The following is a 19,102-nucleotide window of genomic DNA, read 5'->3' as shown; positions in this document are numbered from 1 at the left end:
AAATGAAAAGAAAGGTTCAACTCTGTGAGATGAATGCACACATCACAAAGTAGTTTCTCAGAAGGCTTCTGTCTAGTTTTTATGTCAAAATATTTCCTTTTTCATCATAGGTCTCAAAGTGCTCCAAATACCCCTTGGCTGAGAGGTACTACAAAAAGAGTGTTAATAAACTGCACAATCAAAATAAAAATTCAACTCTTTGAGATGAATGCACACATCACATAGAAGTTTTTCAAAAAGTTTCAGTCTAGTTTTTATGTGAAGATATTTCTTTTCCACCATAGGACTCAAACCACAAAGAAATATCCGTTTGCAAATTCCACAATAAGAATGTTTCCAAATGGCTCAATCAAAAGAAATGTTCCACTCTGTGAGATGAATGCATACATCACAAGAAAATTTCTCAGAAAGCTTCTGTCTACTTTTTATGTGAAGATAATTCCTTTTTCACCATAAGCCTCAAACCACTCACAAATATACCTTTGAAGATTCTACAAAAATACTGTTTCCAAACTGCTGAATGAAAAGATAGGTTCAACTGTGTGACATGAAATCACATATCACAAATAATTTTCCCAGAATGCTTCTGTCTAATTTTAATGTGAAGATATTTCCTTTTTCACAACAGGCCTCAAACCGCTCACAAATATCTCTTTGCAGATTATACACAAAGACTGTTTCCAAACTGCTCAGTCAAGAGAAAGGTTCAACTCTGTGAGATGAATGCAGACATCACAACGAAGTTTATCAGAATCCTTTGGTCTAGTTTGTTTGTGAGGTTATTTTCTTTTTCACCATAGGCCTCAAAGCACTCAGAAATATCCCTTTGCAGATTCTACAAAAAGACTGTTTCTAAACTGCTAAATCAAAAGAAATGTTCAACTCCATGAGATGAATGCACACGTCATGAAGAAGTTTCTCAAAAATATTCTGTCTAGTTTTTATGTGAAGATATTTCCTTTTTCACCATAAACCTCAAAGCGCTCCAAATATTCATTTGCAGATTCTACCAAAAGACTGCTTCCAAACTCCTCAATCAATAGAAAGGTTCAACTCTGTGACATAAATGCATACATCACAAAGAAGCTTATCAGACAATTTCTGTCTAGTTCTTATTTCAAGATATTTCCTTTTTCATCGTAGGACACAAAGTACTCCATATATCCATTTTCGATTATACAAAAAGACTCTTTCCAAACTCCTAAACCCACAGAAATGTTCAATTCTGTGAGATGAATGCACACATCACAAAGAAGTTTCTCAGAAAGCTTCTGTCCAGTTTTAATGTGAAGATATTTCCTTCTTCACCATAGGGCTCAAAGGGCTCTCTAATATCCCTTTGCAAATTCTACAAAAAGAATGTTTCCAAACTTCTCAATAAAAAATATGGTTCACATCTGTGAGATGAATGCACCCATCACAAAGAAGTTTTTCAAAATTCTTCTGTCTAGTTTATATGTGAAGATATTTCCCTTTTTACCGTAGGCCTGAAACCGCTCACAAATATCCCTCTGGAGATACTACAAAAAGACTGTTTCCAAACTGCTCAATCAAGAGAAGGGTTCAACACTGTGAGATGATTGCACACATCACAAAGAAGTTTTGCAGAAACCTTCTGTCTAGTTTTTATGTGAAGATATTTCCTTTTCACAATAGGCCCCAAAGAGCTCCAAATATCCCTTTGCAGATTCTACAAAAGGAGTGTTTGAAAACTGCTCAATGGAAAGGAAGGTTCAGCCCTGTGAGATGAGTGCACACATCACAAAGAAGTTTCTCAGAAAGCTTCTGTCTAGTTTTTAGGTGAAGACACTTCCTTTTTCACCAGAGGTCTCAAATCGCTCACAAATATTCATTTGCAGATTCTACAAAAAGACAGTTTCCAAACTGCTCAATCAAAAGAAATATTCAACTCTGTGAGATGAATCCACACATCACAAAGAAGTTTCTCAGAAAGATTTGTATAGTTTTTTTGTGAAGATATTTCCTTTTTCACCAAAGGCCTCAAACTGCTCACAAATAGCCCTTTGCAGATTCTAAAAAAAGACAGTTTCCAAACTGCTCAATCAAAGGAAAGGTACATGTCTGTGAGATGAATCCAAATATCACAAATAAGTTTCTGAGAAATCTTCTATCTGATTCTTATTTGAAGACATTTCCTTTTTCACCTTAGGCCTCAAACCACTCACAAATATCCCTTTACAGATTCTACAAAAACACTGCTTCTAAACTCCTCAATCAAAAGAAATGTTCAACTCTGTGAGATAAATGCACACATCCCAAAGAAGTTTCTCAGCAAGCCTCTGTCTCATTTTTTTGTGAAGATATTTCCTTTTTCACCTTAGGCCTTAAACTGCTCACAATTATCCATTTGCTGATTCTACAAGAAGACTGTTTCCAAACTGCTCAATGAAAAAAAGAAAGGTTCAACTCTGTGAGATGAATGCACACATCACAAAGAAGTTCCTCAGAAAACATCTGTCTAGTTTTTTGTGAAAATATTTCCTTTTTCACCATAGGCCTCAAAATGCTCACAAATGTCCCTTTGCAAATTGTATGAAAAGACTGTTTCCAAACTGCTCAATAAACAGAAAGGTTCAACTCGATGAGATGAATTCACACATCACAAAGCAGTTTCTCAGAAAGCTTCTGTCTAGTTATTATGTGAAGTTATTTACTTTTTCATCATAGGCCTCAAATTGGTCACAAATGTTCCTTTGCAGATTCTGTAAAAAGACTTTGCAGACTGCTCAATCAAAAGAAAGGTTCAACTCTGGGAGATGAATCCATGAATCACAAAGAAGTTTCTCAGAAAGCTTCTGTCTAGTTTTTATGTGAAGATATTTCCTTTTTCAACTTAGGCCTCATACCATTAATATCCCTTTGCAGATTCTACAAAAAGACTGTTTCTAAACTGCTCAATCAAAGGAATGGTTCACTTCTGTAAGATGAATGCACATATCACAAAGAAGTTTCTCAGAAAACTTCTGTCTAGTGTTTATGTGAAGGAATTTCCTTTTTCACCATAGACCTCAAACTGCTCAAAAATATCCCTTTGCAGATTCTGCAAGAACAGAGCTTCCAATCTACTCAATGGAAAGAAACTTTGACCTCTCTGAGATGAATGCACACATCACAAAGAAGTTCTTCAGAAACCTTCTGTCTTGTTTTTATGTGAAGATATTTACTTTTTCATAATAGGCAGCAAAGGTCTCAGAAACATTCTCTTGCAGTTTTGACAAAAAGACTCTTTCCAAACTGCTCAATCAAAAGAAAGGTTCAACTCAATGAGGTGAATGCACACATCACAAAGAAGTTCCTCAGAATGCTTCTGTCTAGTTTTCAGGTGAAGATATTGCATTTTTTGCATGTGCCTCATAGCGCTCAAAAATATCCCTTTGCCATTTCTACAAAAAGACTGTTTCCAAACGTCTCAATCAAAAGAAAGGTTCAAATCTGTGAGATGAATGTACCCATCACAGAGCAGTTTCTCAGAAAGCATCTGGCTAGTTTTTATGCAAAGATATTTCCTTTTTCACCATAGGCCTCTAAGGGCTCACAAATATCCCTATGCAGATTCTACAAAAAGACTGTTTCTAAACTGCTCAATCACAAGAAAAGTTCAACTCTATGTGATGAATTCACACATCACAAAGATGTTTCTCAGAAAGCTTCTATCTAGTTTTTATGTGAAGATATTTCCTTTTTCACCATAGGCCACAAAGGGCTCACAAATATCCCTTTGCATATTCTACAAGAACAGAGTTTCCAATCGCTCAATGAAAAGAAAACTTTACCTCTTTGAGTTGAATGCACACATCACAAAGCAGCTTCTCAGAAATCTTCTGTCTAGCTTTTATATGAAGATATTTACTTTTGCACCATTGGCCTCAAAGGGCTCACAAATATCCCTTTGCAGATTCTACAAAAAGACTTTCCAAACTGCTCCATGAAAAGAAAGTTTCAATGCTGTGAGATGAAGGCACAGATCACAAAGAAGATTGTCACAAAGATTCTGTCTAATTTTTAAGTGAATATATTTCCTTTTTCCCCACGGGCCTCAAGGGGCTCACAAATATCCCTTTGCAGATTCTACAAAAAGACTGTTTCCAAACTGCTCAATCAAAAGAAAGTTTCAACCCTGTGAGAGGAATGCCACATCAGAAAAAGTTCCTCAGAAAACCTCTGTTTAGTTTTTATGTGAAGGTTATACCTTTTTCACCATAGGCCTCAAACTGCTCACAAATTTCCCTTCGCAGATTCTACAAAAAGACTGTTTCCAAACTGGAGAATCAAAAGAAAGGTTCAACTCTGTGAGATGAATGCACACATCACAAAGAATTTTTTCAGAAAGCTTCTGTCCAGTTTTTATGTGGACATGTTTCCTTTTTCACCATAGGAGTCAAAGCACTCACAAATATCACTTTGCAGATCCTACAAAAAGACTGTTTCCAAACTGCTCAATCAAAAGAAAGTTTCAACTCTGTGAGATGAATGCATACGTCACAAAGTAGTTTCTCAGAAAGCTGCTGTCTAGTTTTTATGTGAAGATACTTCCTTTTTCACCACAGGATTCAAAGCACTCACAAATATCCCTTTGCAGATTCTATAAAAAGACTGTTTCCAAACTCCTCACTGAAAAAAGAAAGGTTCACCCCTTTGAGATGAATGCACACCACACAAAGAAGTTTCTCAGAAAGCTCTGTCTATTTTTTATTTGAATATATTTCTTTTTTCACCATAGGCCACAAACCGCTCACAAATATCCCATTGCAGATCCTACAAAAAGACTTTTTCCAACCTGATGAGTCAAAAGAAAGTTTTGGCTCTGTGAGATGAATCCACAGATCACAAAGAAGTTTCTCAGAAACTTTCTGTCTAGTTTTCATGTGAAGATATTTCCTTTTTCACCATAGGCTTCAAAGGGCTCACAAATATCCCTTTGCAGATTCTACAAGAAAAGAGTTTCCAAACTGCTCAATGAAAAGAAACGTTTGCCTCTGTGAGATGAGTGCACACATCAAAATCAGTTTCTCTGAAACCTTCTGTCTAATTTTTATGTGAAGATATTTCCTTTTGCACCATAGGCCTCAAAGCACTCAAAAATATACCTTTGCAGATTCTACAAAAAGACTGTTTCCAAACTGCTCAATCAAAAGAATAGTTCAACTCTAAGAGATGAATGCACACATCGCAAATAAGTTTCACAGAGACCATCTGTCTTGTGTTTATGTGCATATATTTCCTTTTTTAACATAGGCCTCAAAGCGCTCACAAACATCCCTTTGCAGATTCTACAAAAAGACTTTCCCAAACTGCTTGGTGAAAAGAGTGTTTGAGCTCTGTGAGATGAATGAACACATTACAAAGAAGTTTCTCTGAAAACGTCTGTCTAGTTTTTATGTGAAGATAATTCCTTTTTCTGCGTAGGCATCAAAGTGCTCAAAAATATCCCATTGCAGATTCAACAAAAAGACTGTTTTCAATCTGCTCAATCAAAAGAATGGTTCAACTCTGTGAGCTGAATGCACACATCACAAAGAAATTTGTCAGAAAGCTTCTGAATAGTTTTTATGTGAAGATATTTACTTTTTCACCATACCCCTCAAAGCACTCACAAATATTCTTTTGCACATTACTCAAAAAGACTGCTTCCACACTTCTCAATCAAAAGAATATTTCAACTCTGTGATATGAGTGCACACATCACAAAGAAGTTTCTCAGAAAGCTTCTGTTTATTTTTTTATTTTTTATTTGGTTATTATTTTTTAATTTTTTAATTTATTTATTTATTATTATTATACTTTACGTTTTAGGGTACATGTGCGCAATGTGCAGGTTAGTTACATATGTATACATGTGCCATGCTGGTGCGCTGCACCCACTAACTCGTCATCAAGCATTAGGTATATCTCCCAATGTTATCCCTCCCCGCTCCCCCCACCACACAACACTCCCCAGAGTGTGATGTTCCGCTTCCTGTGTCCATGTGTTCTCATTGTTCAATTCCCACATATGAGTGAGAATATGTGGTGTTTGGTTTTTTGTTCTTGCGATAGTTTACTGAGAATGATGATTTCCAGTTTCATCCATGTCCCTAAAAAGGACATGAACTCATCATTTTTTATGGCTGCATAGTATTCCATGGTGTATATGTGCCACATTTTCTTAATCCAGTCTATCATTGTTGGACATTTGGCTTGGTTCCAAGTCTTTGCTATTGTGAATAATGCCGCAATAAATGTATGTGTGCATGTGTCTTTATAGCAGCATGATTTATAGTCCTTTGGGTATATAGCCAGTAATGGGATGGCTGGGTCAAATGGAATTTCTAGTTCTAGATCCCTGAGGAATCACCACACTGACTTCCACAATGGTTGAACTAGTTTACAGTCCCACCAACAGTGTCAAAGTGTTCCTATTTCTCCACATCCTCTCCAGCACCTGTTGTTTCCTGAATTTTTAATGATTTCCTGACTCTTTAATGATGCAAACCTAATTTAATGATTTGCATTTCTCTGATGGCCAGTGATGGTGAGCATGTTTTCATGTGTTTTTCGGCTGCATAAATGTCTTCTTTTGAGAAGTGTCTGTTCATGTCCTTTGCCCTCTTTTTGATGGGGTTTTTTGTTTTTTTCTTGTAAATTTGTTTGAGTTCATTGTAGATTCTGAATATTAGCCGTTTGTCAGATGAGTAGGTTGGGAAAATTTTCTCCCATTTTGTAGGTTGCCTGTTCACTCTGATGGTGGTTTCTTTTACTGTGCAGAAGCTCTTGAGTTTAATTAGATCCCATTTGTCAATTTTGCCTTTTGTTGCCATTGCTTTTGGTGTTTTAGACATGAAGTCCTTGCCCATGCCTATGTCACTTTAAGATTTAGGGTACTTGTGGACAACGTGCAAGTTAGTTACATATATATACATGTGCCATGTTGCTGTGCTGCACCCATTAACTCGTCATTTAAGTTTAGGTATATCTCCTAATTCTATCCTTCCTCCATTCCCCCAACCCACAACTGTCCCTGGTGTGTGATGATCCCATTCCTGTGTCCATGTGAACTCATTTTTCAATTCCCGCCTATGAGTGAGATCATGTGGTGTTTGTTTTTTTGGTCCTTGCAATAGTTTGCTGAGAATGATGATTTCAAGCTTCATCCATGTCCCTACAAAGGACATGAACTCATCATTTTTTATGACTGCATAGTATTCCATGGTGTACATGTGCCACATTTTCTTAATCCAGTCTAACTTTGTTGGACATTTGTGTTGGTTCCAAGTCTTTGCTATTGTGAATAGTGCCGCAATAAACATGTGTGTGCATGTGTCTTTATAGCAGCATGATTTACAGTCCTTTGAGTACATACCCAGTAATGGGATGGCTGGGTCAAATGGTATTTCTGGTTCTAGATCCCTGAGGAATTGCTACAGTGACTTCCACAATGGTTGAACTAGTTTACAGTTCCACCAACAGTGTAAAAGTGTACCTATTTCTCCACATCCTCTCCAGCACCTGTTGTTTCGTGACTTTTTAATGATTGCCATTCTAACTGGTGTGAGATGGAATCTCATTGTGGTTTTGATTTGCATTTCTCTGATGGCCAGTGATGGTGAGCATGTTTTCATGTGTTTTTTGGCTGCATAAATGTCTTCTTTTGAGAAGTGTCTGTTCATGTCCTTCGCCCACTTTTTGATGGGGTTGTTTGTTTTTTTCTTGTAAATTTGTTTGAGTCTATTGTAGATTCTGGATATTTGCCCTTTGTCAGATGTGTAGGTTGGAAAAATGTTCTCCCATTTTGTAGGTTGCCTGTTCACTCTGATGGTAGTTTCTTTAGTTGTGCAGAAGCTCTTGAGTTTAATTAGATCCCATTTGTCAATTTCAGCTTTTGTTGCCATTGCTTTTGGTGTTTTAGACATGCAGTTCTTGCCCATGCCTATGTCCTGAATGGTATTGCCTAGGTTTTCTTCTAAGGTTTTTAGGATTTTAGGTCTACCATGTAAGTCTTTAATCCATCTTGAATTAATTTTTCTATAAGGTGTGAGGAATGGATCGATTTTTGGCTTTCTACATATGGATAGCCAGTTTTCACAGCACCATGTATTAAATAGAGGATCATTTCCCCATTGCTTGTTTTTGTCAGGTTTGTCAAAGATCAGATAGTTGTAGATATGCGACATTATTTCTGAGGGCTCTATTCTGTTCCTTTGGTCTATATCTCTGTTTTGGTACCAGTACCATGCTGTTTTGGTTACTGTAACCTTGTAGTATAGTTTGAAGTCAGGTAGTTTTGGTTACTGTAACCTTGTAGTATAGTTTGAAGTCAGGTAGCGTGATGCCTCTGTCTTTGTTCTTTTGGCTTACGATTGACTTGGTGATGCAGGCTCTTTTTTGGTTCCATATGAACTTTAAAATAGTTGTTTCCAATTCTGTGAAGAAAGCCATTGATAGCTTGATGGGGATGGCATTGAATGTATAAATTACCTTGGGTAGTATGGCCCCTTTCATGATATTGATCCTACCCATGAGCATGGAATGTTCTTCCATTTGTTTGTATCCTCTTTTTTTTCATTGAGCAGTGGTTTGTAGTTCTCCTTGAAGAGGTCCTTCACATCCCTTGTAAGTTGGATTCCTGCTTATTTTATTCTCTTTGAAGCAATTGTGAGTGGGAGTTCACTCATGATTTGGTTCTCAGTTTGTCTGTTATTGGTGTATAAGAATTCTTGTGTTTTTTCCACATTGATTTTGTATCCTGAGACTTTGCTGAACTTGCTTATCAGCTTAAGGAGATTTTGGGCTGAGAAGATGGGGTTTTCTAGATATACAATCATGTCCTTTGCAAACAGGGACAATTTGATTTCTTCTTTTCCTAGTTGAATGCCCTTTATTTCCCTCTCCTGCCTGACTGCTGTGGCCAGAACTTCCAACACTATGTTGAATAGGAGTGGTGAGAGAGGGCATCCCTGTCTTGTGCCAGTTTTCAAAGGGAACTCTTCCAGTTTTTGTCCATTCAGTATGATATTGGCTGTGGGTTTGTCATAGGTAGCTCTTATTATTTTGAGATATTTGCCATTAATACCTAATTTATTGAGAGTTTTTAGCATGAAGGTTGTTGAATTTTGTCAAAGGCCTTTTCTGCATCTATTGAGATAATCATGTGGTTTTTGTCTTTGGTTCTGTTTATATGCTGGATTACATTTATTGATTTTCTTATGTTGAACCAGCTTTGCATCCCAGGGATGAAGCCCACTTGATCATGATGGATAAGCTTTCTGATGTACTGCTGGATTTGGTTTGCCAGTATTTCACTGAGGATTTTTGCATCAATGTTCATCAAGGATATTGGTTTAAAATTCTCTTTTTTGGTTGTGTCTCTGCCTGGCTTTGGTATCAGGATGATGCTGGCCTCATAAAATGAGTTAGGGAGGATTCCTTCTTTTTCTATTGATTGGAATAGTTTCAGAAAGAATGTTAACATCTCCTCCTTGTACCTGTTGTAGAATTTGGCTGTGGATCCACCTGGTCCTGACCTTTTTTTGGTTGGTAGGCTATTAATTATAGCCTCAATTTCAGAGCCTGTTATTGGTCTATTCACAGATTCGAATTCTTCCTGGTTTAGTCTTGGGAGGGTGTATGTGTCAAGGAATTTATCTATTTCTTATAGATTTTCTAGTTTATTTGCATATAGGTGTTTAGACTATTCTCTGATGGTAGTTTGTATTTCTATGGGATCCTGGGTTATATCTCCTTTATGATTTTTTATTGCATGTGTTTGATTCTTCTCTCTTTTCTTCTTTATTAGTCTTGCTAGCAGTCTATCAATTTTGTTGACCTTTTCCAAAAAAACAGCTCCTGGATTCATTGATTTTTTGAAGTGTTTTTTGTGTCTCTATTTCCTTCAGTTCTGCTCTGATCTTAGTTATTTCTTTTTATTTTTTATTATTATTACAGTTTAAGTTTTAGGGTACATGTGCACAATGTGCAGGTTAGTTACATATGTATACACGTGCCATGCTGGTGTACTGTCACCCATGAACTCATCATTTAGCATTAGGTATATCTCCTAATGCTATCCCTCCCCCCTCCCCCCACCCCACAACAGTCCCCAGAGTGTGATGTTCCCCTTCTTGTGTCCATGTGTTCTCATTGTTCAATTCCCACCTATGAGTGAGAACATGCAGTGTTTGGTTTTTTGTACTTGCGATAGTTTACTGAGAATGATGATTTCCAATGTCATCCATGTCCCTACAAAGGACATGAACTCATCATTTTTTATGACTGCATAGTATTCCACGGTGTATATATGCCACATTTTATTAATCCAGTCTATTATTGTTTGATATTTGGGATGGTTCCAACTCTTTGCTATTGTGAATAGTGCTGCAAGAAACATACATGTGCATGTGTCTTTATAGCAGCATGATTTATAGTCCTTTCGGTATATACCCAGTAATGGGATGGCTGGGTCAAATGGTATTTCTAGTTCTAGATCCCTGAGGAATCGCCACACTGACTTCCACAGTGGTTGAACGAGTTTACAGTCCACCAACAGTGTCAAAGTGTTCCTATTTCTCCACATCCTCTCCAGCACCTGTTGTTTCCTGACTTTTTAATGATTTCCATTCTAACTGCTGTGGGATGGTGAACATTGATGCAAAAATCGTCAATAAAATACTGGCAAACCTGATGCAGCAGAACATCAAAAATCTTATCTACCATGATCAAGTGGGCTTCATCCCTGGGATGCAAGGCTGGTTCAATATATGCAAATCAATGAATGTAATCCAGCGTATAAACAGAACCAAAGACAAAAACCACGTGATGATCTTATTTATTGCCTTCTGCTAGCTTATGAATGTGCTTGCTCTTGCTTTTCTAGTTCTTTTAATTGTGATGTTAGGGTGTCAGTTTTAGATCTTGCCTGCTTTCTCTTGTGGGCATTTAGTGCTTATAAATTTCCCTCTACACAGTGCTTTGAATGTGTCCCAGAGATTCTGGTATGTTGTGTCTTTGTTCTCATTGGTTTCAAAGAACATCTTTATTTTTGCCTTCATTTAGTTATGTTCCCAGTAGCCATTCAGGAGCAAGTTGCACAGTTTCCATGTAGTTGAGCAGTTTGGAGTGAGTTTCTTAATTCTGATTTCTAGTTTGATTGCACTGTGGTCTGAGAGATAGTTTGTTATAATTTCTGATCTTTAACATTTGCTGAGGAGTGCTTTACTTCCAATTATGCAGTCAATTTTGGAATAGGTGTGGTGTGGTGCTGAAAAGAATGTATATTCTATTGATTTGGGGTGGAGAGTTCTGTAGATATCTATTAGGTCCGCTTGGTGCAGAGCTGAGTTCAATTCCTGGATATGCTTGTTAACTTTCTGTCTCATTGATCTGTCTAATGTTGACAGTGACAGTGGGGTGTTAAATTTTCCCATTATTGTGTGGGAGTCTAAGTCTCTTCATAAGTCACTAAGGACTTGCTTTATGAATCTGAGTGCTCCTGTATTGGGTGTACATATATTTAGGACAGTTAGCTCTTCTTGTTGAATTGATCTCTTTACCATTATGTAATGGCCTTCTTTGTCTCTTTTGATTTTGTTGGCTTAAAGTCTGTTTGATCAGAGACTAGGATTGCAACTCCTGCCTTTTCCATTTGCTTGGTAGATCTTCCTTCATCCTTTTATTTTGAGACTATTTGTGTCTCTGCATGTGAGATGGGTTTCCTGAATACAGCACACTGATGGGACTTGACTCTTTATCCAATTTGCCAGTCTGTGTCTTTCAATTGGAGCATTTAGCCCATTTACATTTAAGGCTAATATTGTTATGTGTGAATTTGATACTATCATTATGATGTTAGCTGGTTATTTTGCTCGTTAGTTGATGCAGTTTCTTCCTAGCCTCGAAGGTCTTTATGATTTGGCATGTTTTTGCAGTGGCTGGTACCATTTGTTCCTTTCCATGTTTAGTGTTTCCTTCAGGAGCTCTTTTAGGGCAGGGCTGGTGGTGATAAAATCAGCATTTTCTTGTCTGTAAAAGATTTTATTTCTCCTTCACTTATGAAATTTAGTTTGGCTGGATATAAAATTCTGGGTTGCAAATTCTTTTCTTTAAGAATGTTGAATATTGACCCCCACTCTCTTCTGGCTTGTAGAGTTTCTGCCGAGAGATCAGCTGTTAGTCTGATGGGCTTCCCTTTGTGGGTAACCCAACCTTTCTCTCTCACTGCCCTTAATATTTTTTCCTTCATTTCAACTTTGGTGAATCTGACAATTATGTGTCTTGGAGTTGCTCTTTTCGAGGAGTGTCTTTGTGGCATTCTCTGTATTTCCTGCATTTGAACGTTGGCCTGCCTTGCTATATCGGGGAACTTCTCCTTGAAAATATCCTGCAGAGTGTTTTCCAACTTGGTTCCATTCTCCCCGTCATTTTCAGGTACACCAATCAGATGTAGATTTGGTCTTTTCACATCGTCCCATATTTCTGGGAGGCTTTGTTCATTTCTTTTTATTCTTTTATCTGTAAACTTCTCTTCTGGCTTCATTTCATTGATTTCGTTTTCCATCACTGATACCTTTTCTTCCAGTTGATCCCATCAGCTACTGAGGCTTGTGCATTCATCACGTAGTTCTCTTGCCATGGTTTTCTGCTCCATCAGGTCCTTTAAGGACTTCTCTGCATTGGTTATTCTAGTTAGCCATTCATCTACTTTTTTTTCAAGGTTTTCAACTCCTTTGCCATTGGTTCGAGCTTCCTCCTTTAGCTCATAGTAGTTTGATCTTCTGAAGCCTTCTTCTCTCAACTCATCAAAGTCATTCTCCATCCAGCTTTATTCCATTGCTTGTGAGGAGCTGTGTTCCTTTGGAAGAGGAGAGGTGCTCTGATTTTTAGAGTTTCCAGTTTTTCTACTCTGTTTTTTCCCCATCTTTGTGGTTTTATCTACCTTTGCTCTTTGATTATGGTGACGTACAGATGGGTTTTTGGTGTGGATGTCCTTTCTGTTTGTTAATTTTCCTTCTAACAGTCAGGACCCTCAGCTGCAGGTCTGTTGGAGTTTGCTGCAGGTCCACTCCAGAACCTGTTTGCCTGGTTATCAGCAGCAGTGGCTACAGAACAATAGATATTGGTGTACCACAAATGCTGCTGCCTGATCAATCCTCTGGAAGTTTTGTCTCAGAGGAGTACCCAGGCATGTGAGGTGTTTGTCCGCCTCTACTGGTGGGTGCCTCCCAGTTAGGTTACTTGGGGGTCAGGGACCCATTTGAGGAGGCAGTCTGCCCATTCAGCTGTCAAGCTGCATGCTGGGAGAACGACTACTCTCTTCAAAGCTGTCAGACAGGGACCTTTAAGTCTGCAGAGGTTACTGCTGCCTTCTGTTTGTCTGTGCCCTGCTCCCAAAGTTGGAGCGTACAGAGGCAGGCAGCATTCCTTGAGCTGTGGTGGGCTCCATCAAGTTCGAGCTTACCGGCCCATTTGTTTACCTACTCAAGCCTTGACAATAGTGGGCGCCCCTCCCCCAGCCTCACTGCTGCCTTGCAGTTTGATCTCAAACTGCTGTGCTAGCAATGAGTGAGTCTCTGTGGGCATAGGACCCTCCAAGCCAGGTGCAGGACGCAATCTCCTGGTGTACCTTTTGTTAAGCCCATTGGAAATATGCAGTATTAGGGTGGGAGTGACTCAATTTTCCAGGTGCCATCTGTCACCCCTTTCTTTGACTGGGAAAGGGAATACCCTGACCTCTTGTGCTTTGCAGGTGAGGCAATACCTCACCCTGCTTCAGCTCAAGCACTCTGCACTACACCCACCATCCTGCGCCCACTGTCTGGTACTCCCAACTGAGATGGACCCAGTACCTCAGTTGGAAATGCAGTAATCACCCACCTTCTGCTTCATTCATGCTGGGAGCTGTAGACTGGAGCTATTCCTCTTTTGCCATCTTGGCTCCACCTTCCAAAAAACTTCTTTCTAATTTTTATGTGATGATATTTCCTTTTTCAGCATAGGCCTCAAAGCGTTACCAAATATCCCTTTGCAGATTCTACAAAAAGACTGTTTACAAACTGCTCAAAGAAAAGAATGCTTCAACACTCTGAGATGAATGCACACATCATGAAGAAGTTTCTCAGAAAGCTTCTGTCAAGTTCTTATGTGAAGATACGTCCTTTATCACCTTAGGCCTCAAAGCGTACACAAATATCCATTTGCAGATTCTAGAAGAACAGAGTTTTCAAACTGCTCAATGAAAAGAAACGTTTACCTCTTTGAGATGAATGCACACATCACAAAGAAGTTTCTCAGAAAGATTCTTTCTAATTTTTATTGGAAGATATTTCCTTTTTCACAACAGGCCTCAAAGCGCTCCCAAATATCCCTTTGCAGATTCTACAAAAGACTGTTTCCAAACTGCACAATCAAATGAATGGTTCAACTCTGTGAGATAATTGCACACATCACAAAGAAGATTCTCAGAAAGCTTCTGTCTAGTTTTTATATGAAGATATTTCTTTATTGCCACAGGTCTCAAAGTGCTACAAAATATCCCTTTGCAGATTCTAGAAGAACAGTGTTTCCAAACTCCTCTAAGAAAAGAAAGGTTTAACTCTTTGAGATGAATTCACACATCAGAAAGCAGTTTCTCATACAGCTTCTTTCTAGTTTCTATGTGAAGATACTTAATTTCACCACAGTCCGCAAAGTGCTCCCAAATATCCCTTTGCAGATTCTACTAAAAGACTGTTTCCAAACTGCTCAATCAAAAGAATGGTTCAACTCTGTGACTTGAATGCACACATCAAAAAGCAGTTTATCAGAAAATTTCTGTCTAGTTTTTATGTGAAGATATATCTTTTTTCACCATGGGCATCAAAACACTCAAAAATATCCTTCTGCAGATTCTACAAAAAGACTGTTTTCAAACTGCTCGATGAAAATAATGGCTCAACTCTGTGTGATGAATGAATACATCACAAAGAAGTTTCTCAGAAAGCTTATCTCTAGCTTTTATGTGAAGATATTTCCTTTTTCACCATAAGACTCAAAGCGCTCAGAAATATCCCTTTACAGATTCTAGAAGAACAGAGTTTCCAAACAACTCAATTAAGAGAAATCTTTAACTCTGTGAGAAGAATGTACACATCACAAAGGAGTTTCTCAGAAAGCTTCTTTCTAATTTTTATGTGAAGATATTTCCTTTTTCACCATAGGCCTCAAGGCACTCCCACATGTCCCTTTGCAGATCCTACAAACAGATGGTTTCCAAACTGCTCAATCAAAATAATTTTTCAACTCTGTGAGATGAATGAACACATCACAAAGAAGTTTCTCAGAAAGCTTCTGCCTAGTTTTTATGTGACGATATTTACTTTCTCACCATACACCTCAAAGTGCTCACAAATATCCCTTTGCAGATTCTAGAAGAAGAGAGTTTCCAAAATGCTCAATGAAAAGAAATGTTTATGACTGGGATATGAAGCTGTTTCTCAGAAAGCTTCTTTCTAGTTTTTATGTGAAGATATTTCCTTTTTCACCTTAGGCCTCAAAGCATTCCCAAATATCAATTTGCAGATTCTACAAAAAGACTGTTTCCAAACTGCTCAATCAAAAGAATTGTTCAAGTCTGTGAGATGAAAGCACACATCACAAAGCAGTTTCTCAGAAAGCTTCTGTCAAGTTTTTATGTGAAGATATTTCCTTTTTTACTATAGACCTCAAGGCACTCACAAGTATCCCTTTGCAGATTCTAGAAGAACAGAGTTTCCAAATTGCTCAATGGAAAGAAACCTTTACCTATGTGAAATGAATGCACACATCACAAGGAAGTTTCTCACAAAGCTTCTTTCTGGTTTTTATAGTAAGATATTTCTTTTTTCACCATAGACCCCAAAACACTTCAAAATATCCATTTGCAGGTTCTACAAAAAGACTGTTTATAAACTGCTGAATCAAAGAATATTTCAACTCTGTGAAATGGTTGCACACAACACAAAGAAGTTTCTGAGAATGCTTCTGTCTAGTTTTTATGTGAAGATATTTCCTTTACCACCATAGGCCACAAAGTGTTCACAAATATTCCTTCGTAGATACTAGCAGAATACAGTTTCCAAACTCCTCAATGAAAAGAAACTTTTACCTCTGTGAGATGAATGCATACATCATAAAGCAGTTTCACAAAAAGGTTCTTTCTAATTTTTATGTGGCGATATTTTCTTTTACCCCATAGGCCCCAAAGTGTTACCAAATATCCCTTTTCAGATTCTACATAAAGACTCTTTCTAAACTGCTCAATCCAAAGAATGGTTCAACTCTCTGAGATGAATGTACACATGACAAAGAAATTTCTCCAAAACCTTCTGTCTAGTTTTTATGTGAAGATAATTCCTTTTTCACCATAGGCCTCAAAGCACTCACATACATCCCTTTGCAGATTGTAAAAGAATAGAGTTTCCACACTGCTTAACGAAAAGAAACTTTTACCTCTTGAGATGAATGCACACATCACAAAGCAGATTCTCAGAAAGCTTCTCTCTATTTTCTATGTGAAGATATTTCCTTTTTAACCATAGGCCCCAAAGCACTCACAAATATTCCTTTGCAGATTCTAGATATACAGAGTTTCCAAACTGCTCAATGGAAAGAAATGTTTACCTCAGTGAGATGAATGCACACATCAGAAAAGAGTTTTGCAGAAAGCTTCCTTCTGGTATTTATGTGAAGATATTTTCTGTTTCATCATAGGCTCAAAGCATTCCCAAATATCCTTTTGCAGATTGTAGAAGAACAGTTTCTGAACTGCTCAATGAAAAGAAACGTTTACCTCTGTGAAATGAATGCACACATCACAAGGAAGTTTCTCAGAAAGCTTCCTTCTAGTTTTTACGGTACAATCTTTGTTTCTTCACCATAGGCCTCTAAGCACTCCCGAATATCCCTTTGCTGACTCTACAAAAAGACAATTTCCAAAGTGTTCAATCAAAAGATTGGTTCAACTCTGTGAGATCAATGCACACATTACAAAGAAGTTTTTCACAAAGATTCTGTCTAGTTTTCATTTGGAGATATTTCCTTTTTCACCATAGGCCTCAAAGTGCTCAAAAATTTCCCTTTGCGGATTCTGGAGGAAAAGAGTTTCCAAACTGCTCAATGAAAGAAACGTTTACCTGTGAGAGATGAATGCACACATCACAAAGCAGTTTCTGAAAAAGCTTATTTCTAATTTTTATATGACGATATTTCCTTTTCAGGCTAGGACTCAAAGCACTACCAAATATCCTTTTGCAGATACTACAACAAGAATGTTTCCAAACTGCTCAATCAAAAGAATGGTTTAACTCTGTGATATGCATACACACATCACATAGCAGTTTCTCAGAAAGTTTCTGTCTAGTTTTTATGTGAAGGTATTTCCTTTTTCACTGTAGGCCTCAAAGCACTCACAAATATCCATTGCTAGGTTCTACAAAAAGAATGTATCCGAACTGCTCAATCAAAAGAATGTTTCAACAATGTGAGATGAATGCCAACATAACAAAGCAGTTTCTCAAAAAGCTTCTATCTAATTTTTATGTGAAGATGTTTCCCTTTTCACCATAAGTCTCTTAGCACTCCCAAATATCCCTTTGCAGAATCTACAAAAAGACCGTTTCTAAACTGCTCAGTCAAACAAATGGTTCCACTCTGAGATGAATGCACACACTGCAAAGAAGTTTCTCAGAAATCTTGTGTGGAGTTTTTCTGTGAAGATATTTTCTTTTTCACCATAAGCCTCAAAGCACTCACAAATATCCCTTTGCAGATTCTAGAAGAACAGAGTTTCCAAACTGCTCAATGAAAAGAAACATTTACCTTGGTGAGATGAATGCACACATCACAAAACAGTTTCACAGAATGCTTCTTTCTAGTATTTATGTTCAGATATTTTCTTTTTCACCATAGGCCTCAAAGTGCTCACAAATATCCATTTGCAGATTCTACAAAAAGACTATATCAGAATTGCTCAATCAAAAGAATGGTTCAACTATGAGATGAATGCCAACATCAGAAAGCACTTCCTCAAAAAGCTTCTTTCTAATTTTTATGTGAAGATATTCCCTTTTCACCATAGGCCTCAAAGCACTCCCAAATATCCCTTTGCAGATTCCACAAAAAGACTGTTTCAAAACTGCTCCATCAAAAGTATTTTTCAACTTTGTGAGATGAATGCACACGTGACAAAGAAGTTTCTCAGAAATATTTGGTCTAGTTTTTATACGAAGATATGTCCTTTTTCACCATAGGACTAAAAGTGTTGACAAACATCCCTTTGCACATTCTGAAAGAAGAGAATTTCAAAACTGCTCAATGAAAAGAAACATTAACTTCTGTGAGATGAATGCAAACATGACAAAGCAGTTTCTCTGAAAGCTTCTTTCTAATTTTTATCTGAAGATATTTCATTTTTCACTATAAGCCTCAAAGCATGACCAAATATCCCTTTGCAGGTTCTACAATACGACTTTTTCCAACCTGTTCAATCAAAAGAATGGTTCAACTCTTTGAGATGAATGCACACATCACAAAGGAGTTTCCCAGAAAGCTTCTGTCTAGTTTTTATGTGAACATATTTCCTTTTTCACCATAGGCCTAAAGCACTCACAATTATCCCTTTGCAGATTCTAGAAGAAGTTTCCAAACTTCTCAATGAAGAGAAACATTTACCTCTGTGAGTTGAATGCACACATCACAAAGCAGTTTCTCCAAAAGCTTATTTCCAATTTTTATGTGAAGATATTTCCTTTTTCACCATATGCCCCAAAGCACTTACAGAATATCCCTTTGCAGATTCTACAAAAATACTGTTGCTAAACTGCTCAATCAAAAGAATGGTTCAATGCCATGACATGAATGAACAACATTACAAAGAAGTTTCTCAGAAAGCTTCTGTGTAGTTTGTGTGTTAAGATAATTTCCTTTTTCACCAAAGGCCTCAAAGTGCTTACAAATATGCCTTTGCAGATTCTAGAATAATAGAATTTCCAAACTGCTCAATGACAAGAAACGTTTACCTCTGTGAGATGAATGCACACATCACACAGCAGATTCTCACAAAGCTTCTTTCCAGTTTTTATGTGAAGATATTTCC

The sequence above is a fragment of the Pongo abelii genome, chromosome 1 (assembly GCF_028885655.2).
Source record: "Pongo abelii isolate AG06213 chromosome 1, NHGRI_mPonAbe1-v2.0_pri, whole genome shotgun sequence".
NCBI classification, from domain to species: Eukaryota; Metazoa; Chordata; class Mammalia; order Primates; family Hominidae; genus Pongo; species Pongo abelii.
The sequence above is the reverse complement of the archived record's forward strand: the minus strand, read 5'-3'. Positions refer to the sequence as shown.